We start from the raw sequence: 22380 nt of genomic DNA on the forward strand, positions 1-22380 counted from the left end.
AATTCTACCTTGAAGTCATGAACAGTATTGCCTTCTTTTACCATTTTGAGTGCAGTTAAAAAGCAGCTCAGCTGCAGTTCCATGATGCTGAGTTTAAGTTGATTTCCCTGTGCAGTTCTTTAGCCTCGCCTGCCCATGCTTCCCTTTGTTCCAACCATTTTATACAGTAAACACCAAAAATGGATGAAAGAGAAATGCTTCTGCACAGTATGGAAGCTGGGACATGTGACCTGGAAAGCAAATGCATTGACCACTACTCTAGAAAAATCAAGAGTGTTCAACATCTATATCAATCAATAATTATACCCCCAAAAGGTCTGGTTGTTAACAGGATTTATGACAAAATGATGCTGCAATTAGACAAGGAGCTTGGCGTCTCAGTCTCAGGACCTAAAGGGCAAACTGCAAAAAGAGAACCACTTCATACACTGTTTACAAACAACAATTGCCCCACTAGTGTGCTATCAAGAGGGATGTTTCTGCCCAGTTTCCAACTGAGGACCTTTCGCGTGTTAGGCGAATGTGATGACCACTACACTACAGAAACCACTGTTAAAAGATTCTTTGGGCTCACTCTCCAGCTTTTGCTCATTTTTGGCACTTGAAAATCATAGCTTTAAATCTGGCTAAGGAGTCTGACTTCTCAATCATTAGGATGGAAATTCTCACAACCCCACCAAAGTTCTCTTGTTTCTTACCATTTGAGGAACAGACTGTTGCTAACTAGGCATATTATGAAGAGTTTTACTTTATCTCTGTAGTTCCCTCATTGGCATATAGAGCATAACCTATTGCGCAAATTCTGTATGCTTGACATTGCCTTTCAAGGATTTTTTCTTTACCATAGAATTGATGAAATTAACTTTTGAAATTCAGCTAATTAGCATAACCTCTGTTGGGAAACAAAATGAGAACACACTCACCAAAGTTTATGCTTCCTGTAGTAATGTTTAAGAAACTGGCTTGAATTGTCTTCACCCCATTAGGACGCAAAATTCAAACCCAGCAACCAATGTTTACTTGTTTCATTGCCTTTGAGAGAGAATGTTACTCTCTAGGAATAATATGAAGAACTTTACCTGATCACTGGAAGCTGTTTCATTGGCATGGAAAGCAATCCCTAGTGCACAGATTCTGCATCATAAACATTGCTTTGCATGGATTTTAATTGTCAGGAGACTAGAAGGAATTTACTTTTAAGAATTAGCTAAGTAGCATAACTTATCTCTGTTAGTAGATCAAATACAGATGCACTCGTGGTGTTTCTGTTTTGTTTACTTTTGTTTGAAATACATGGATTAGCACACCCATCATGCTACAATGAGTTTTACATCATCCCTGTGACAATTGAAATCAGCCTTAAACACAGCTCCTAAAGCACAGTCCTTGCATCACCGGAGGACAAGCCTGCTGCATATATTGACTTTCTCGGTTTGCAAATAGAGCCCCAACAGAGAAACTACTCTTTATGTCCATACTAAGATGATAGTAATCTTCTGATCTTGAAATTTTAATTTTGCACAATGTGGAACCAAGTTGCAGAAGAAGACGTTGGGGATTTCACATGAGTTATAGTGCCAGATTTTGGAGTACAGGAATTGGAGAACTCAATCGGAGTAAGTAGGGAGTTCAAAAAATCTTTTCACTCTGCTGCAAGAAGGCCATTCGATTCCCTGATGTCTACTTCAAATACAAGAGTCAGAAACCCAAGAACCAACTACTGTTTCTACTCAGCTTCAATTCAAGCACCTTTTACGTATAATGCAAAGGTGATGACCACTTCACTACAGAAATCATTCAAAGACAGCTTGATGCAGTATGGTATCAATGCACTTTCAGAACAATCTTTTCACCAACTCATACCCAAAACTGATAATGAGTGCAAGTTATTGAGTAAAAGAATGAATATAATTTATGCCAAAACCTTTCATATTTGCAAGTTCACAAATAGCTGCCATTTTACGCAAATTTAGTGGGTATGTTGGATGGCCTAAAATGCTAATAATGAGCAGATGTACCTAAAATTCAAATGGTTCACAAGTCCAATTTTTCAGAAATATCTGATTCAAACTTGCAGAAAAAATATTGGTTAGCTGACAGGAAACCCTCTAGTCCGAGCGACACTTCTGTCCAAACTGCTGGTCCTGGAAAATGGTAGGTTCTGTTCTGGCTTTCTAAACTTATGCAGCAGGGCCATGTGAGATCTTCACTGCTTAAGGCCATAAAACCCGAAGATCTCTTTCTTTGCAGTCCCAATAGTTGTGCTCAGAACCTCACTCCTCTCAATTGTACTTTGAAGTCATGAGCAGTATTGCCTTCTTTTAACATTTTGAATATAGTTAAAAAGCAGCTCAGCTGCAGTTCAATGATGGTGAGTTTAAGTTGATTTCCCTGTGCAGTTCTTTAGCCTCGCCTGCCCATGCTTCCCTTTGTTCCAACTATTTCAAACAGCAAAAATGGATGAGAAATGCTTCTGCACAGTATATAAGCTGGGACCTGTAACCTGGAAAGCAAATGCATTGACCACTACTCTAGAAAAATCAAGAGTGTTCAACATCTATATCAATCAATAATTATACCCCCAAAAGGTCTGGTTGTTAACAGGATTTATAACAAAATGATGCTGCGATTAGACAAGGAGCTTGGCGTCTCAGTCTCAGGACCTAAAGGGCAAACTGCAAAAAGAGAACCACTTCATACACTGTTTACAAACAACAATTGCCCCACTAGTGTGCTATCAAGATGGATGTTTCTGCCCAGTTTCGAACTGAGGACCTTTCGCGTGTTAGGCGAATGCAATGACCACTACACTACAGAAACCACTGTTAAAAGATTCTTTGGGCTCACTCTCCAGCTTTTGCTCATTTTTGGCACTTGAAAATCATAGCTTTAAATCTGGCTAAGGAGTCTGACTTCTCAATCATTAGGATGGAAATTCTCACAACCCCACCAAAGTTCTCTTGTTTCTTACCATTTGAGGAACAGACTGTTGCTAACTAGGCATATTATGAAGAGTTTTACTTTATCTCTGTAGTTCCCTCATTGGCATATAGAGCATAACCTATTGCGCAAATTCTGTATGCTTGACATTGCCTTGCAAGGATTTTTTCTTTGCCATAGAATTGATGAAATTAACTTTTGAAATTCAGCTAATTAGCATAACCTCTGTTGGGAAACAAAATGAGAACACACTCACCAAAGTTTATGCTTCCTGTAGTAATGTTTAAGAAACTGGCTTGAATTGTCTTCACCCCATTAGTACGCAAAATTCAAACCCAGCAACCAATGTTTACTTGTTTCATTGCCTTTGAGAGAGAATGTTACTCTCTAGGAATAATATGAAGAACTTTACCTGATCACTGGAAGCTGTTTCATTGGCATGGAAAGCAATCCCTAGTGCACAGATTCTGCATCATAAACATTGCTTTGCATGGATTTTAATTGTCAGGAGACTAGAAGGAATTTACTTTTAAGAATTAGCTAAGTAGCATAACTTATCTCTGTTAGTAGATCAAATACAGATGCACTCGTGGTGTTTCTGTTTTGTTTACTTTTGTTTGAAATACATGGATTAGCACACCCATCATGCTACAATGAGTTTTACATCATCCCTGTGACAATTGAAATCAGCCTTAAACACAGCTCCTAAAGCACAGTCCTTGCATCAGCGGAGGACAAGCCTGCTGCATATATTGACTTTCTCGGTTTGCAAATAGAGCCCCAACAGAGAAACTACTCTTTATGTCCATACTAAGATGATAGTAATCTTCTGATCTTGAAATTTTAATTTTGCACAATGTGGAACCAAGTTGCAGAAGAAGACGTTGGGGATTTCACATGAGTTATAGTGCCAGATTTTGGAGTACAGGAATTGGAGAACTCAATCGGAGTAAGTAGGGAGTTCAAAAAATCTTTTCACTCTGCTGCAAGAAGGCCATTCGATTCCCTGATGTCTACTTCAAATACAAGAGTCAGAAACCCAAGAACCAACTACTGTTTCTGCTCAGCTTCAATTCAAGGAGCTTTTACGTATAATGCAAAGGTGATGACCACTTCACTACAGAAATCATGCAAAGACTCCTTGATGCAGTATGGTATCAATGCACTTTCAGAACAATCTTTTCACCAACTCATACCCAAAACTGATAATGAGTGCAAGTTATTGAGTAAAAGAATGAATATAATTTATGCCAAAACCTTTCATATTTGCAAGTTCACAAATAGCTGCCATTTTACGCAAATTTAGTGGGTATGTTGGATGGCCTAAAATGCTAATAATGAGCAGATGTACCTAAAATTCAAATGGTTCACAAGTCCAATTTTTCAGAAATATCTGATTCAAACTTGCAGAAAAAATATTGGTTAGCTGACAGGAAAACCTCTAGTCCGAGCGACACTTCAGTCCAAACTGCTGGTCCTGGAAAATGGTAGGTTCTGTTCTGGCTTTCTAAACTTATGCAGCAGGGCCATGTGAGATCTTCACTGCTTAAGGCCATAAAACCCGAAGATCTCTTTCTTTGCAGTCCCAATAGTTGTGCTCAGAACCTCACTCCACTCAATTGTACTTTGAAGTCATGAGCAGTATTGCCTTCTTTTAACATTTTGAATATAGTTAAAAAGCAGCTCAGCTGCAGTTCAATGATGGTGAGTTTAAGTTGATTTCCCTGTGCAGTTCTTTAGCCTCGCCTGCCCATGCTTCCCTTTGTTCCAACTATTTCAAACAGCAAAAATGGATGAGAAATGCTTCTGCACAGTATATAAGCTGGGACCTGTAACCTGGAAAGCAAATGCATTGACCACTACTCTAGAAAAATCAAGAGTGTTCAACATCTATATCAATCAATAATTATACCCCCAAAAGGTCTGGTTGTTAACAGGATTTATAACAAAATGATGCTGCAATTAGACAAGGAGCTTGGCGTCTCAGTCTCAGGACCTAAAGGGCAAACTGCAAAAAGAGAACCACTTCATACACTGTTTACAAACAACAATTGCCCCACTAGTGTGCTATCAAGATGGATGTTTCTGCCCAGTTTCGAACTGAGGACCTTTCGCGTGTTAGGCGAATGTGATGACCACTACACTACAGAAAACACTGTTAAAAGATTCTTTGGGCTCACTCTCCAGCTTTTGCTCATTTTTGCCACTTGAAAATCATAGCTTTAAATCTGGCTAAGGAGTCTGACTTCTCAATCATTAGGATGGAAATTCTCACAACCCCACCAAAGTTCTCTTGTTTCTTACCATTTGAGGAACAGACTGTTGCTAACTAGGCATATTATGAAGAGTTTTACTTTATCTCTGTAGTTCCCTCATTGGCATATAGAGCATAACCTATTGCGCAAATTCTGTATGCTTGACATTGCCTTGCAAGCATTTTTTCTTTGCCATAGAATTGATGAAATTAACTTTTGAAATTCAGCTAATTAGCATAACCTCTGTTGGGAAACAAAATGAGAACACACTCACCAAAGTTTATGCTTCCTGTAGTAATGTTTAAGAAACTGGCTTGAATTGTCTTCACCCCATTAGGATGCAAAATTCAAACCCAGCAACCAATGTTTACTTGTTTCATTGCCTTTGAGAGACAGAATGTTACTCTCTAGGAATAATATGAAGAACTTTACCTGATCACTGGAAGCTGTTTCATTGGCATGGAAAGCAATCCCTAGTGCACAGATTCTGCATCATAAACATTGCTTTGCATGGATTTTAATTGTCAGGAGACTAGAAGGAATTTACTTTTAAGAATTAGCTAAGTAGCTTAACTTATCTCTTTTAGTAGATCAAATACAGATGCACTCGTGGTGTTTCTGTTTTGTTTACTTTTGTTTGAAATACATGGATTAGCACACCCATCATGCTACAATGAGTTTTACATCATCCCTGTGACAATTGAAATCAGCCTTAAACACAGCTCCTAAAGCACAGTCCTTGCATCACCGGAGGACAAGCCTGCTGCATATATTGACTTTCTCGGTTTGCAAATAGAGCCCCAACAGAGAAACTACTCTTTATGTCCATACTAAGATGATAGTAATCTTCTGATCTTGAAATTTTAATTTTGCACAATGTGGAACCAAGTTGCAGAAGAAGACGTTGGGGATTTCACATGAGTTATAGTGCCAGATTTTGGAGTACAGGAATTGGAGAACTCAATCGGAGTAAGTAGGGAGTTCAAAAAATCTTTTCACTCTGCTGCAAGAAGGCCATTCGATTCCCTGATGTCTACTTCAAATACAAGAGTCAGAAACCCAAGAACCAACTACTGTTTCTGCTCAGCTTCAATTCAAGGAGCTTTTACGTATAATGCAAAGGTGATGACCACTTCACTACAGAAATCATGCAAAGACTCCTTGATGCAGTATGGTATCAATGCACTTTCAGAACAATCTTTTCACCAACTCATACCCAAAACTGATAATGAGTGCAAGTTATTGAGTAAAAGAATGAATATAATTTATGCCAAAACCTTTCATATTTGCAAGTTCACAAATAGCTGCCATTTTACGCAAATTTAGTGGGTATGTTGGATGGCCTAAAATGCTAATAATGAGCAGATGTACCTAAAATTCAATTGGTTCACAATTCCAATTTTTCAGAAATATCTGATTCAAACTTGCAGAAAAAATATTGGATAGCTGACAGGAAACCCTCTAGTCCGAGCGACACTTCAGTCCAAACTGGTGGTCCTGGAAAATGGTAGGTTCTGTTCTGGCTTTCTAAACTTATGCAGCAGGGCCATGTGAGATCTTCACTGCTTAAGGCCATAAAACCCGAAGATCTTTTTCTTTGAAGTCCCAATAGTTGTGCTCAGAACCTCACTCATCTCAATTGTACTTTGAAGTCATGAACAGTATTGCCTTCTTTTAACGTTTTGAATACAGTTAAAAAGCAGCTCAGCTGCAGTTCCATGATGCTGAGTTTAAGTTGATTTCCCTGTGCAGTTCTTTAGCCTCACCTGCCCATGCTTCCCTTTGTTCCAACTATTTCAAACAGCAAAAATGGATGAGAAATGCTTCTGCACAGTATATAAACTGGGACCTGTGACCTGGAAAGCAAATGCATTGACCACTACCCTAGAAAAATCAAGAGTGTTCAACATCTATATCAATCAATAATTATACCCCCAAAAGGTCTGGTTGTTAACAGGATTTATGACAAAATGATGCCGCGATTAGACAAGGAGCTTGGCGTCTCAGTCTCAGGACCTAAAGGGCAAACTGCAAAAAGAGAACCACTTCATACACACAACAATTGCCCCACTAGTGTGCTATCAAGAGGGATGTTTCTGCCCAGTTTCGAACTGAGGACCTTTCGCGTGTTAGGCGAATGTGATGACCACTACACTACAGAAACCACTGTTAAAAGGTTCTTTGGGCTCACTCTCCAGCTTTTGCTCATTTTTGGCACTTGAAAATCATAGCTTTAAATCTGGCTAAGGAGTCTGACTTCTCAATCATTAGGATGGAAATTCTCACAACCCCACCAAAGTTCTCTTGTTTCTTACCATTTGAGGAACAGACTGTTGCTAACTAGGCATATTATGAAGAGTTTTACTTTATCTCTGTAGTTCCCTCATTGGCATATAGAGCATAAGCTATTGCGCAAATTCTGTATGCTTGACATTGCCTTGCAAGGATTTTTTCTTTGCCATAGAATTGATGAAATTAACTTTTGAAATTCAGCTAATTAGCATAACCTCTGTTGGGAAACAAAATGAGAACACACTCACCAAAGTTTATGCTTCCTGTAGTAATGTTTAAGAAACTGGCTTGAATTGTCTTCACCCCATTAGGACGCAAAATTCAAACCCAGCAACCAATGTTTACTTGTTTCATTGCCTTTGAGAGACAGAATGTTACTCTCTAGGAATAATATGAAGAACTTTACCTGATCACTGGAAGCTGTTTCACTGGCATGGAAAGCAATCCCTAGTGCACAGATTCTGCATCATAAACATTGCTTTGCATGGATTTTAATTGTCAGGAGACTAGAAGGAATTTACTTTTAAGAATTAGCTAAGTAGCATAACTTATCTCTGTTAGTAGATCAAATACAGATGCACTCGTGGTGTTTCTGTTTTGTTTACTTTTGTTTGAAATACATGGATTAGCACACCCATCATGCTACAATGAGTTTTACATCATGCCTGTGACAATTGAAATCAGCCTTAAGCACAGCTCCTAAAGCACAGTCCTTGCATCACCGGAGCAAAAGTGTGCTGCATATATTGACTTTCTCAGTTTGCAAATAGAGCCCCAACAGAGAAACTACTCTTTATGTCCATACTAAGATGATAGTAATCTTCTGATCTTGAAATTTTAATTTTGCACAATGTGGAACCAAGTTGCAGAAGAAGACGTTGGGGATTTCACATGAGTTATAGTGCCAGATTTGGGAGTACAGGAATTGGAGAACTCAATCGGAGTAAGTAGGGAGTTCAAAAAATCTTTTCACTCTGCTGCAAGAAGGCCATTCGATTCCCTGATGTCTACTTCAAATACAAGAGTCAGAAACCCAAGAACCAACTACTGTTTCTGCTCAGCTTCAATTCAAGGACCTTTTACGTATAATGCAAAGGTGATGACCACTTCACTACAGAAATCATGCAAAGACAGCTTGATGCAGTATGGTATCAATGCACTTTCAGAACAATCTTTTCACCAACTCATACCCAAAACTGATAATGAGTGCAAGTTATTGAGTAAAAGAATGAATATCATTTATGCCAAAACCTTTCATATTAGCAAGTTCACAAATAGCTGCCATTTTACGCAAATTTAGTGGGTATGTTGGATGGCCTAAAATGCTAATAATGAGCAGATGTACCTAAAATTCAATTGGTTCACAATTCCAATTTTTCAGAAATATCTGATTCAAACTTGCAGAAAAAATATTGGATAGCTGACAGGAAACCCTCTAGTCCGAGCGACACTTCAGTCCAAACTGGTGGTCCTGGAAAATGGTAGGTTCTGTTCTGGCTTTCTAAACTTATGCAGCAGGGCCATGTGAGATCTTCACTGCTTAAGGCCATAAAACCCGAAGATCTTTTTCTTTGAAGTCCCAATAGTTGTGCTCAGAACCTCACTCATCTCAATTGTACTTTGAAGTCATGAACAGTATTGCCTTCTTTTAACGTTTTGAATACAGTTAAAAAGCAGCTCAGCTGCAGTTCCATGATGCTGAGTTTAAGTTGATTTCCCTGTGCAGTTCTTTAGCCTCACCTGCCCATGCTTCCCTTTGTTCCAACTATTTCAAACAGCAAAAATGGATGAGAAATGCTTCTGCACAGTATATAAACTGGGACCTGTGACCTGGAAAGCAAATGCATTGACCACTACTCTAGAAAAATCAAGAGTGTTCAACATCTATATCAATCAATAATTATACCCCCAAAAGGTCTGGTTGTTAACAGGATTTATGACAAAATGATGCCGCGATTAGACAAGGAGCTTGGCGTCTCAGTCTCAGGACCTAAAGGGCAAACTGCAAAAAGAGAACCACTTCATACACACAACAATTGCCCCACTAGTGTGCTATCAAGAGGGATGTTTCTGCCCAGTTTCGAACTGAGGACCTTTCGCGTGTTAGGCGAATGTGATGACCACTACACTACAGAAACCACTGTTAAAAGGTTCTTTGGGCTCACTCTCCAGCTTTTGCTCATTTTTGGCACTTGAAAATCATAGCTTTAAATCTGGCTAAGGAGTCTGACTTCTCAATCATTAGGATGGAAATTCTCACAACCCCACCAAAGTTCTCTTGTTTCTTACCATTTGAGGAACAGACTGTTGCTAACTAGGCATATTATGAAGAGTTTTACTTTATCTCTGTAGTTCCCTCATTGGCATATAGAGCATAACCTATTGCGCAAATTCTGTATGCTTGACATTGCCTTGCAAGGATTTTTTCTTTGCCATAGAATTGATGAAATTAACTTTTGAAATTCAGCTAATTAGCATAACCTCTGTTGGGAAACAAAATGAGAACACACTCACCAAAGTTTATGCTTCCTGTAGTAATGTTTAAGAAACTGGCTTGAATTGTCTTCACCCCATTAGGACGCAAAATTCAAACCCAGCAACCAATGTTTACTTGTTTCATTGCCTTTGAGAGACAGAATGTTACTCTCTAGGAATAATATGAAGAACTTTACCTGATCACTGGAAGCTGTTTCACTGGCATGGAAAGCAATCCCTAGTGCACAGATTCTGCATCATAAACATTGCTTTGCATGGATTTTAATTGTCAGGAGACTAGAAGGAATTTACTTTTAAGAATTAGCTAAGTAGCATAACTTATCTCTGTTAGTAGATCAAATACAGATGCACTCGTGGTGTTTCTGTTTTGTTTACTTTTGTTTGAAATACATGGATTAGCACACCCATCATGCTACAATGAGTTTTACATCATGCCTGTGACAATTGAAATCAGCCTTAAGCACAGCTCCTAAAGCACAGTCCTTGCATCACCGGAGCAAAAGTGTGCTGCATATATTGACTTTCTCAGTTTGCAAATAGAGCCCCAACAGAGAAACTACTCTTTATGTCCATACTAAGATGATAGTAATCTTCTGATCTTGAAATTTTAATTTTGCACAATGTGGAACCAAGTTGCAGAAGAAGACGTTGGGGATTTCACATGAGTTATAGTGCCAGATTTTGGAGTACAGGAATTGGAGAACTCAATCGGAGTAAGTAGGGAGTTCAAAAAATCTTTTCACTCTGCTGCAAGAAGGCCATTCGATTCCCTGATGTTTACTTCAAATACAAGAGTCAGAAACCCAAGAACCAACTACTGTTTCTGCTCAGCTTCAATTCAAGGACCTTTTACGTATAATGCAAAGGTGATGACCACTTCACTACAGAAATCATGCAAAGACAGCTTGATGCAGTATGGTATCAATGCACTTTCAGAACAATCTTTTCACCAACTCATACCCAAAACTGATAATGAGTGCAAGTTATTGAGTAAAAGAATGAATATCATTTATGCCAAAACCTTTCATATTAGCAAGTTCACAAATAGCTGCCATTTTACGCAAATTTAGTGGGTATGTTGGATGGCCTAAAATGCTAATAATGAGCAGATGTACCTAAAATTCAATTGGTTCACAATTCCAATTTTTCAGAAATATCTGATTCAAACTTGCAGAAAAAATATTGGATAGCTGACAGGAAACCCTCTAGTCCGAGCGACACTTCAGTCCAAACTGGTGGTCCTGGAAAATGGTAGGTTCTGTTCTGGCTTTCTAAACTTATGCAGCAGGGCCATGTGAGATCTTCACTGCTTAAGGCCATAAAACCCGAAGATCTTTTTCTTTGAAGTCCCAATAGTTGTGCTCAGAACCTCACTCATCTCAATTGTACTTTGAAGTCATGAACAGTATTGCCTTCTTTTAACGTTTTGAATACAGTTAAAAAGCAGCTCAGCTGCAGTTCCATGATGCTGAGTTTAAGTTGATTTCCCTGTGCAGTTCTTTAGCCTCACCTGCCCATGCTTCCCTTTGTTCCAACTATTTCAAACAGCAAAAATGGATGAGAAATGCTTCTGCACAGTATATAAACTGGGACCTGTGACCTGGAAAGCAAATGCATTGACCACTACTCTAGAAAAATCAAGAGTGTTCAACATCTATATCAATCAATAATTATACCCCCAAAAGGTCTGGTTGTTAACAGGATTTATGACAAAATGATGCCGCGATTAGACAAGGAGCTTGGCGTCTCAGTCTCAGGACCTAAAGGGCAAACTGCAAAAAGAGAACCACTTCATACACACAACAATTGCCCCACTAGTGTGCTATCAAGAGGGATGTTTCTGCCCAGTTTCGAACTGAGGACCTTTCGCGTGTTAGGCGAATGTGATGACCACTACACTACAGAAACCACTGTTAAAAGGTTCTTTGGGCTCACTCTCCAGCTTTTGCTCATTTTTGGCACTTGAAAATCATAGCTTTAAATCTGGCTAAGGAGTCTGACTTCTCAATCATTAGGATGGAAATTCTCACAACCCCACCAAAGTTCTCTTGTTTCTTACCATTTGAGGAACAGACTGTTGCTAACTAGGCATATTATGAAGAGTTTTACTTTATCTCTGTAGTTCCCTCATTGGCATATAGAGCATAACCTATTGCGCAAATTCTGTATTCTTGACATTGCCTTGCAAGGATTTTTTCTTTGCCATAGAATTGATGAAATTAACTTTTGAAATTCAGCTAATTAGCATAACCTCTGTTGGGAAACAAAATGAGAACACACTCACCAAAGTTTATGCTTCCTGTAGTAATGTTTAAGAAACTGGCTTGAATTGTCTTCACCCCATTAGGACGCAAAATTCAAACCCAGCAACCAATGTTTACTTGTTTCATTGCCTTTGAGAGACAGAATGTTACTCTCTAGGAATAATATGAAGAACTTTACCTGATCACTGGAAGCTGTTTCACTGGCATGGAAAGCAATCCCTAGTGCACAGATTCTGCATCATAAACATTGCTTTGCATGGATTTTAATTGTCAGGAGACTAGAAGGAATTTACTCTTAAGAATTAGCTAAGTAGCATAACTTATCTCTGTTAGTAGATCAAATACAGATGCACTCGTGGTGTTTCTGTTTTGTTTACTTTTGTTTGAAATACATGGATTAGCACACCCATCATGCTACAATGAGTTTTACATCATGCCTGTGACAATTGAAATCAGCCTTAAGCACAACTCCTAAAGCACAGTCCTTGCATCACCGGAGCAAAAGTGTGCTGCATATATTGACTTTCTCAGTTTGCAAATAGAGCCCCAACAGAGAAACTACTCTTTATGTCCATACTAAGATGATAGTAATCTTCTGATCTTGAAATTTTAATTTTGCACAATGTGGAACCAAGTTGCAGAAGAAGACGTTGGGGATTTCACATGAGTTATAGTGCCAGAGTTTGGAGTACAGGAATTGGAGAACTCAATCGGAGTAAGTAGGGAGTTCAAAAAATCTTTTCACTCTGCTGCAAGAAGGCCATTCGATTCCCTGATGTCTACTTCAAATACAAGAGTCAGAAACCCAAGAACCAACTACTGTTTCTGCTCAGCTTCAATTCAAGGACCTTTTACGTATAATGCAAAGGTGATGACCACTTCACTACAGAAATCATGCAAAGACAGCTTGATGCAGTATGGTATCAATGCACTTTCAGAACAATCTTTTCACCAACTCATACCCAAAACTGATAATGAGTGCAAGTTATTGAGTAAAAGAATGAATATCATTTATGCCAAAACCTTTCATATTAGCAAGTTCACAAATAGCTGCCATTTTACGCAAATTTAGTGGGTATGTTGGATGGCCTAAAATGCTAATAATGAGCAGATGTACCTAAAATTCAATTGGTTCACAATTCCAATTTTTCAGAAATATCTGATTCAAACTTGCAGAAAAAATATTGGATAGCTGACAGGAAACCCTCTAGTCCGAGCGACACTTCAGTCCAAACTGGTGGTCCTGGAAAATGGTAGGTTCTGTTCTGGCTTTCTAAACTTATGCAGCAGGGCCATGTGAGATCTTCACTGCTTAAGGCCATAAAACCCGAAGATCTTTTTCTTTGAAGTCCCAATAGTTGTGCTCAGAACCTCACTCATCTCAATTGTACTTTGAAGTCATGAACAGTATTGCCTTCTTTTAACGTTTTGAATACAGTTAAAAAGCAGCTCAGCTGCAGTTCCATGATGCTGAGTTTAAGTTGATTTCCCTGTGCAGTTCTTTAGCCTCACCTGCCCATGCTTCCCTTTGTTCCAACTATTTCAAACAGCAAAAATGGATGAGAAATGCTTCTGCACAGTATATAAACTGGGACCTGTGACCTGGAAAGCAAATGCATTGACCACTACTCTAGAAAAATCAAGAGTGTTCAACATCTATATCAATCAATAATTATACCCCCAAAAGGTCTGGTTGTTAACAGGATTTATGACAAAATGATGCCGCGATTAGACAAGGAGCTTGGCATCTCAGTCTCAGGACCTAAAGGGCAAACTGCAAAAAGAGAACCACTTCATACACACAACAATTGCCCCACTAGTGTGCTATCAAGAGGGATGTTTCTGCCCAGTTTCGAACTGAGGACCTTTCGCGTGTTAGGCGAATGTGATGACCACTACACTACAGAAACCACTGTTAAAAGGTTCTTTGGGCTCACTCTCCAGCTTTTGCTCATTTTTGGCACTTGAAAATCATAGCTTTAAATCTGGCTAAGGAGTCTGACTTCTCAATCATTAGGATGGAAATTCTCACAACCCCACCAAAGTTCTCTTGTTTCTTACCATTTGAGGAACAGACTGTTGCTAACTAGGCATATTATGAAGAGTTTTACTTTATCTCTGTAGTTCCCTCATTGGCATATAGAGCATAACCTATTGCGCAAATTCTGTATTCTTGACATTGCCTTGCAAGGATTTTTTCTTTGCCATAGAATTGATGAAATTAACTTTTGAAATTCAGCTAATTAGCATAACCTCTGTTGGGAAACAAAATGAGAACACACTCACCAAAGTTTATGCTTCCTGTAGTAATGTTTAAGAAACTGGCTTGAATTGTCTTCACCCCATTAGGACGCAAAATTCAAACCCAGCAACCAATGTTTACTTGTTTCATTGCCTTTGAGAGACAGAATGTTACTCTCTAGGAATAATATGAAGAACTTTACCTGATCACTGGAAGCTGTTTCACTGGCATGGAAAGCAATCCCTAGTGCACAGATTCTGCATCATAAACATTGCTTTGCATGGATTTTAATTGTCAGGAGACTAGAAGGAATTTACTCTTAAGAATTAGCTAAGTAGCATAACTTATCTCTGTTAGTAGATCAAATACAGATGCACTCGTGGTGTTTCTGTTTTGTTTACTTTTGTTTGAAATACATGGATTAGCACACCCATCATGCTACAATGAGTTTTACATCATGCCTGTGACAATTGAAATCAGCCTTAAGCACAGCTCCTAAAGCACAGTCCTTGCATCACCGGAGCAAAAGTGTGCTGCATATATTGACTTTCTCAGTTTGCAAATAGAGCCCCAACAGAGAAACTACTCTTTATGTCCATACTAAGATGATAGTAATCTTCTGATCTTGAAATTTTAATTTTGCACAATGTGGAACCAAGTTGCAGAAGAAGACGTTGGGGATTTCACATGAGTTATAGTGCCAGATTTTGGAGTACAGGAATTGGAGAACTCAATCGGAGTAAGTAGGGAGTTCAAAAAATCTTTTCACTCTGCTGCAAGAAGGCCATTCGATTCCCTGATGTCTACTTCAAATACAAGAGTCAGAAACCCAAGAACCAACTACTGTTTCTGCTCAGCTTCAATTCAAGGACCTTTTACGTATAATGCAAAGGTGATGACCACTTCACTACAGAAATCATGCAAAGACAGCTTGATGCAGTATGGTATCAATGCACTTTCAGAACAATCTTTTCACCAACTCATACCCAAAACTGATAATGAGTGCAAGTTATTGAGTAAAAGAATGAATATCATTTATGCCAAAACCTTTCATATTAGCAAGTTCACAAATAGCTGCCATTTTACGCAAATTTAGTGGGTATGTTGGATGGCCTAAAATGCTAATAATGAGCAGATGTACCTAAAATTCAATTGGTTCACAATTCCAATTTTTCAGAAATATCTGATTCAAACTTGCAGAAAAAATATTTGATAGCTGACAGGAAACCCTCTAGTCCGAGCGACACTTCAGTCCAAACTGGTGGTCCTGGAAAATGGTAGGTTCTGTTCTGGCTTTCTAAACTTATGCAGCAGGGCCATGTGAGATCTTCACTGCTTAAGGCCATAAAACCCGAAGATCTTTTTCTTTGAAGTCCCAATAGTTGTGCTCAGAACCTCACTCATCTCAATTGTACTTTGAAGTCATGAACAGTATTGCCTTCTTTTAACGTTTTGAATACAGTTAAAAAGCAGCTCAGCTGCAGTTCCATGATGCTGAGTTTAAGTTGATTTCCCTGTGCAGTTCTTTAGCCTCACCTGCCCATGCTTCCCTTTGTTCCAACTATTTCAAACAGCAAAAATGGATGAGAAATGCTTCTGCACAGTATATAAACTGGGACCTGTGACCTGGAAAGCAAATGCATTGACCACTACTCTAGAAAAATCAAGAGTGTTCAACATCTATATCAATCAATAATTATACCCCCAAAAGGTCTGGTTGTTAACAGAATTTATGACAAAATGATGCCGCGATTAGACAAGGAGCTTGGCGTCTCACTCTCAGGACCTAAAGGGCAAACTGCAAAAAGAGAACCACTTCATACACACAACAATTGCCCCACTAGTGTGCTATCAAGAGGGATGTTTCTGCCCAGTTTCGAACTGAGGACCTTTCGCGTGTTAGGCGAATGTGATGACCACTACACTATAGAAACCACTGTTAAAAGGTTCTTTGGGCTCACTCTCCAGCTTTTGCTCATTTTTGGCACTTGAAAATCATAGCTTTAAATCTGGCTAAGGAGTCTGACTTCTCAATCATTAGGATGGAAATTCTCACAACCCCACCAAAGTTCTCTTGTTTCTTACCATTTGAGGAACAGACTGTTGCTAACTAGGCATATTATGAAGAGCTTTACTTTATCTCTGTAGTTCCCTCATTGGCATATAGAGCATAACCTATTGCGCAAATTCTGTATGCTTGACATTGTCTTGCAAGGATTTTTTCTTTGCCATAGAATTGATGAAATTAACTTTTGAAATTCAGCTAATTAGCATAACCTCTGTTGGGAAACAAAATGAGAACACACTCACCAAAGTTTATGCTTCCTGTAGTAATGTTTAAGAAACTGGCTTGAATTGTCTTCACCCCATTAGGACGCAAAATTCAAACCCAGCAACCAATGTTTACTTGTTTCATTGCCTTTGAGAGACAGAATGTTACTCTCTAGGAATAATATGAAGAACTTTACCTGATCACTGGAAGCTGTTTCACTGGCATGGAAAGCAATCCCTAGTGCACAGATTCTGCATCATAAACATTGCTTTGCATGGATTTTAATTGTCAGGAGACTAGAAGGAATTTACTTTTAAGAATTAGCTAAGTAGCATAACTTATCTCTGTTAGTAGATCAAATACAGATGCACTCGTGGTGTTTCTGTTTTGTTTACTTTTGTTTGAAATACATGGATTAGCACACCCATCATGCTACAATGAGTTTTACATCATGCCTGTGACAATTGAAATCAGCCTTAAGCACAGCTCCTAAAGCACAGTCCTTGCATCACCGGAGCAAAAGTGTGCTGCATATATTGACTTTCTCAGTTTGCAAATAGAGCCCCAACAGAGAAACTACTCTTTATGTCCATACTAAGATGATAGTAATCTTCTGATCTTGAAATTTTAATTTTGCATAATGTGGAACCAAGTTGCAGAAGAAGACGTTGGGGATTTCACATGAGTTATAGTGCCAGATTTTGGAGTACAGGAATTGGAGAACTCAATCGGAGTAAGTAGGGAGTTCAAAAAATCTTTTCACTCTGCTGCAAGAAGGCCATTCGATTCCCTGATGTCTACTTCAAATACAAGAGTCAGAAACCCAAGAACCAACTACTGTTTCTGCTCAGCTTCAATTCAAGGACCTTTTACGTATAATGCAAAGGTGATGACCACTTCACTACAGAAATCATGCAAAGACAGCTTGATGCAGTATGGTATCAATGCACTTTCAGAACAATCTTTTCACCAACTCATACCCAAAACTGATAATGAGTGCAAGTTATTGAGTAAAAGAATGAATATCATTTATGCCAAAACCTTTCATATTAGCAAGTTCACAAATAGCTGCCATTTTACGCAAATTTAGTGGGTATGTTGGATGGCCTAAAATGCTAATAATGAGCAGATGTACCTAAAATTCAATTGGTTCACAATTCCAATTTTTCAGAAATATCTGATTCAAACTTGCAGAAAAAATATTGGATAGCTGACAGGAAACCCTCTAGTCCGAGCGACACTTCAGTCCAAACTGGTGGTCCTGGAAAATGGTAGGTTCTGTTCTGGCTTTCTAAACTTATGCAGCAGGGCCATGTGAGATCTTCACTGCTTAAGGCCATAAAACCCGAAGATCTTTTTCTTTGAAGTCCCAATAGTTGTGCTCAGAACCTCACTCATCTCAATTGTACTTTGAAGTCATGAACAGTATTGCCTTCTTTTAACGTTTTGAATACAGTTAAAAAGCAGCTCAGCTGCAGTTCCATGATGCTGAGTTTAAGTTGATTTCCCTGTGCAGTTCTTTAGCCTCACCTGCCCATGCTTCCCTTTGTTCCAACTATTTCTAACAGCAAAAATGGATGAGAAATGCTTCTGCACAGTATATAAACTGGGACCTGTGACCTGGAAAGCAAATGCATTGACCACTACTCAAGAAAAATCAAGAGTGTTCAACATCTATATCAATCAATAATTATACCCCCAAAAGGTCTGGTTGTTAACAGGATTTATGACAAAATGATGCCGCGATTAGACAAGGAGCTTGGCGTCTCAGTCTCAGGACCTAAAGGGCAAACTGCAAAAAGAGAACCACTTCATACACACAACAATTGCCCCACTAGTGTGCTATCAAGAGGGATGTTTCTGCCCAGTTTCGAACTGAGGACCTTTCGCGTGTTAGGCGAATGTGATGACCACTACACTACAGAAACCACTGTTAAAAGGTTCTTTGGGCTCACTCTCCAGCTTTTGCTCATTTTTGGCACTTGAAAATCATAGCTTTAAATCTGGCTAAGGAGTCTGACTTCTCAATCATTAGGATGGAAATTCTCACAACCCCACCAAAGTTCTCTTGTTTCTTACCATTTGAGGAACAGACTGTTGCTAACTAGGCATATTATGAAGAGTTTTACTTTATCTCTGTAGTTCCCTCATTGGCATATAGAGCATAACCTATTGCGCAAATTCTGTATGCTTGACATTGCCTTGCAAGGATTTTTTCTTTGCCATAGAATTGATGAAATTAACTTTTGAAATTCAGCTAATTAGCATAACCTCTGTTGGGAAACAAAATGAGAACACACTCACCAAAGTTTATGCTTCCTGTAGTAATGTTTAAGAAACTGGCTTGAATTGTCTTCACCCCATTAGGACGCAAAATTCAAACCCAGCAACCAATGTTTACTTGTTTCATTGCCTTTGAGAGACAGAATGTTACTCTCTAGGAATAATATGAAGAACTTTACCTGATCACTGGAAGCTGTTTCACTGGCATGGAAAGCAATCCCTAGTGCACAGATTCTGCATCATAAACATTGCTTTGCATGGATTTTAATTGTCAGGAGACTAGAAGGAATTTACTTTTAAGAATTAGCTAAGTAGCATAACTTATCTCTGTTAGTAGATCAAATACAGATGCACTCGTGGTGTTTCTGTTTTGTTTACTTTTGTTTGAAATACATGGATTAGCACACCCATCATGCTACAATGAGTTTTACATCATGCCTGTGACAATTGAAATCAGCCTTAAGCACAGCTCCTAAAGCACAGTCCTTGCATCACCGGAGCAAAAGTGTGCTGCATATATTGACTTTCTCAGTTTGCAAATAGAGCCCCAACAGAGAAACTACTCTTTATGTCCATACTAAGATGATAGTAATCTTCTGATCTTGAAATTTTAATTTTGCACAATGTGGAACCAAGTTGCAGAAGAAGACGTTGGGGATTTCACATGAGTTATAGTGCCAGAGTTTGGAGTACAGGAATTGGAGAACTCAATCGGAGTAAGTAGGGAGTTCAAAAAATCTTTTCACTCTGCTGCAAGAAGGCCATTCGATTCCCTGATGCCTACTTCAAATACAAGAGTCAGAAACCCAAGAACCAACTACTGTTTCTGCTCAGCTTCAATTCAAGGACCTTTTACGTATAATGCAAATGTGATGACCACTTCACTACAGAAATCATGCAAAGACAGCTTGATGCAGTATGGTATCAATGCACTTTCAGAACAATCTTTTCACCAACTCATACCCAAAACTGATAATGAGTGCAAGTTATTGAGTAAAAGAATGAATATCATTTATGCCAAAACCTTTCATATTAGCAAGTTCACAAATAGCTGCCATTTTACGCAAATTTAGTGGGTATGTTGGATGGCCTAAAATGCTAATAATGAGCAGATGTACCTAAAATTCAATTGGTTCACAATTCCAATTTTTCAGAAATATCTGATTCAAACTTGCAGAAAAAATATTGGATAGCTGACAGGAAACCCTCTAGTCCGAGCGACACTTCAGTCCAAACTGGTGGTCCTGGAAAATGGTAGGTTCTGTTCTGGCTTTCTAAACTTATGCAGCAGGGCCATGTGAGATCTTCACTGCTTAAGGCCATAAAACCCGAAGATCTTTTTCTTTGAAGTCCCAATAGTTGTGCTCAGAACCTCACTCATCTCAATTGTACTTTGAAGTCATGAACAGTATTGCCTTCTTTTAACGTTTTGAATACAGTTAAAAAGCAGCTCAGCTGCAGTTCCATGATGCTGAGTTTAAGTTGATTTCCCTGTGCAGTTCTTTAGCCTCACCTGCCCATGCTTCCCTTTGTTCCAACTATTTCTAACAGCAAAAATGGATGAGAAATGCTTCTGCACAGTATATAAACTGGGACCTGTGACCTGGAAAGCAAATGCATTGACCACTACTCAAGAAAAATCAAGAGTGTTCAACATCTATATCAATCAATAATTATACCCCCAAAAGGTCTGGTTGTTAACAGGATTTATGACAAAATGATGCCGCGATTAGACAAGGAGCTTGGCGTCTCAGTCTCAGGACCTAAAGGGCAAACTGCAAAAAGAGAACCACTTCATACACACAACAATTGCCCCACTAGTGTGCTATCAAGAGGGATGTTTCTGCCCAGTTTCGAACTGAGGACCTTTCGCGTGTTAGGCGAATGTGATGACCACTACACTACAGAAACCACTCTTAAAAGGTTCTTTGGGCTCACTCTCCAGCTTTTGCTCATTTTTGGCACTTGAAAATCATAGCTTTAAATCTGGCTAAGGAGTCTGACTTCTCAATCATTAGGATGGAAATTCTCACAACCCCACCAAAGTTCTCTTGTTTCTTACCATTTGAGGAACAGACTGTTGCTAACTAGGCATATTATGAAGAGTTTTACTTTATCTCTGTAGTTCCCTCATTGGCATATAGAGCATAACCTATTGCGCAAATTCTGTATGCTTGACATTGCCTTGCAAGGATTTTTTCTTTGCCATAGAATTGATGAAATTAACTTTTGAAATTCAGCTAATTAGCATAACCTCTGTTGGGAAACAAAATGAGAACACACTCACCAAAGTTTATGCTTCCTGTAGTAATGTTTAAGAAACTGGCTTGAATTGTCTTCACCCCATTAGGACGCAAAATTCAAACCCAGCAACCAATGTTTACTTGTTTCATTGCCTTTGAGAGACAGAATGTTACTCTCTAGGAATAATATGAAGAACTTTACCTGATCACTGGAAGCTGTTTCACTGGCATGGAAAGCAATCCCTAGTGCACAGATTCTGCATCATAAACATTGCTTTGCATGGATTTTAATTGTCAGGAGACTAGAAGGAATTTACTTTTAAGAATTAGCTAAGTAGCATAACTTATCTCTGTTAGTAGATCAAATACAGATGCACTCGTGGTGTTTCTGTTTTGTTTACTTTTGTTTGAAATACATGGATTAGCACACCCATCATGCTACAATGAGTTTTACATCATGCCTGTGACAATTGAAATCAGCCTTAAGCACAGCTCCTAAAGCACAGTCCTTGCATCACCGGAGCAAAAGTGTGCTGCATATATTGACTTTCTCAGTTTGCAAATAGAGCCCCAACAGAGAAACTACTCTTTATGTCCATACTAAGATGATAGTAATCTTCTGATCTTGAAATTTTAATTTTGCACAATGTGGAACCAAGTTGCAGAAGAAGACGTTGGGGATTTCACATGAGTTATAGTGCCAGAGTTTGGAGTACAGGAATTGGAGAACTCAATCGGAGTAAGTAGGGAGTTCAAAAAATCTTTTCACTCTGCTGCAAGAAGGCCATTCGATTCCCTGATGCCTACTTCAAATACAAGAGTCAGAAACCCAAGAACCAACTACTGTTTCTGCTCAGCTTCAATTCAAGGACCTTTTACGTATAATGCAAATGTGATGACCACTTCACTACAGAAATCATGCAAAGACAGCTTGATGCAGTATGGTATCAATGCACTTTCAGAACAATCTTTTCACCAACTCATACCCAAAACTGATAATGAGTGCAAGTTATTGAGTAAAAGAATGAATATCATTTATGCCAAAACCTTTCATATTAGCAAGTTCACAAATAGCTGCCATTTTACGCAAATT

At 38.8% G+C, this 22380-nt stretch overlaps 1 protein-coding gene and 10 non-coding genes across 11 annotated transcripts in view; all 11 read right to left on the bottom strand.

Annotated features, from left to right (window-relative positions):
• LOC145659971 (alpha-1-antitrypsin homolog) overlaps positions 1 to 22380 on the bottom strand; it is a 268558-nt gene that overhangs the window by 186551 nt on the left and 59627 nt on the right. The window lies entirely within an intron of this gene.
• Positions 475 to 547, bottom strand: trnav-aac (transfer RNA valine (anticodon AAC)). The gene has a single exon. It is a non-coding gene; the product is annotated as a tRNA-Val (tRNA).
• Positions 2748 to 2820, bottom strand: trnav-aac (transfer RNA valine (anticodon AAC)). Its single transcript has one exon. It is a non-coding gene; the product is annotated as a tRNA-Val (tRNA).
• Positions 5021 to 5094, bottom strand: trnav-aac (transfer RNA valine (anticodon AAC)). Its single transcript has one exon. It is a non-coding gene; the product is annotated as a tRNA-Val (tRNA).
• Positions 7287 to 7359, bottom strand: trnav-aac (transfer RNA valine (anticodon AAC)). Its single transcript has one exon. It is a non-coding gene; the product is annotated as a tRNA-Val (tRNA).
• On the bottom strand, positions 9553 to 9625 carry trnav-aac (transfer RNA valine (anticodon AAC)). The gene has a single exon. It is a non-coding gene; the product is annotated as a tRNA-Val (tRNA).
• Positions 11819 to 11891, bottom strand: trnav-aac (transfer RNA valine (anticodon AAC)). The gene has a single exon. It is a non-coding gene; the product is annotated as a tRNA-Val (tRNA).
• Positions 14085 to 14157, bottom strand: trnav-aac (transfer RNA valine (anticodon AAC)). The gene has a single exon. It is a non-coding gene; the product is annotated as a tRNA-Val (tRNA).
• trnav-aac (transfer RNA valine (anticodon AAC)) lies at positions 16351 to 16423 on the bottom strand. The gene has a single exon. It is a non-coding gene; the product is annotated as a tRNA-Val (tRNA).
• On the bottom strand, positions 18617 to 18689 carry trnav-aac (transfer RNA valine (anticodon AAC)). Its single transcript has one exon. It is a non-coding gene; the product is annotated as a tRNA-Val (tRNA).
• Positions 20883 to 20955, bottom strand: trnav-aac (transfer RNA valine (anticodon AAC)). Its single transcript has one exon. It is a non-coding gene; the product is annotated as a tRNA-Val (tRNA).

This window comes from Electrophorus electricus, chromosome 2 (assembly GCF_041902795.1).
Source record: "Electrophorus electricus isolate QZ-2024a chromosome 2, ASM4190279v1, whole genome shotgun sequence".
Classification (NCBI taxonomy): domain Eukaryota; kingdom Metazoa; phylum Chordata; class Actinopteri; order Gymnotiformes; family Gymnotidae; genus Electrophorus; species Electrophorus electricus.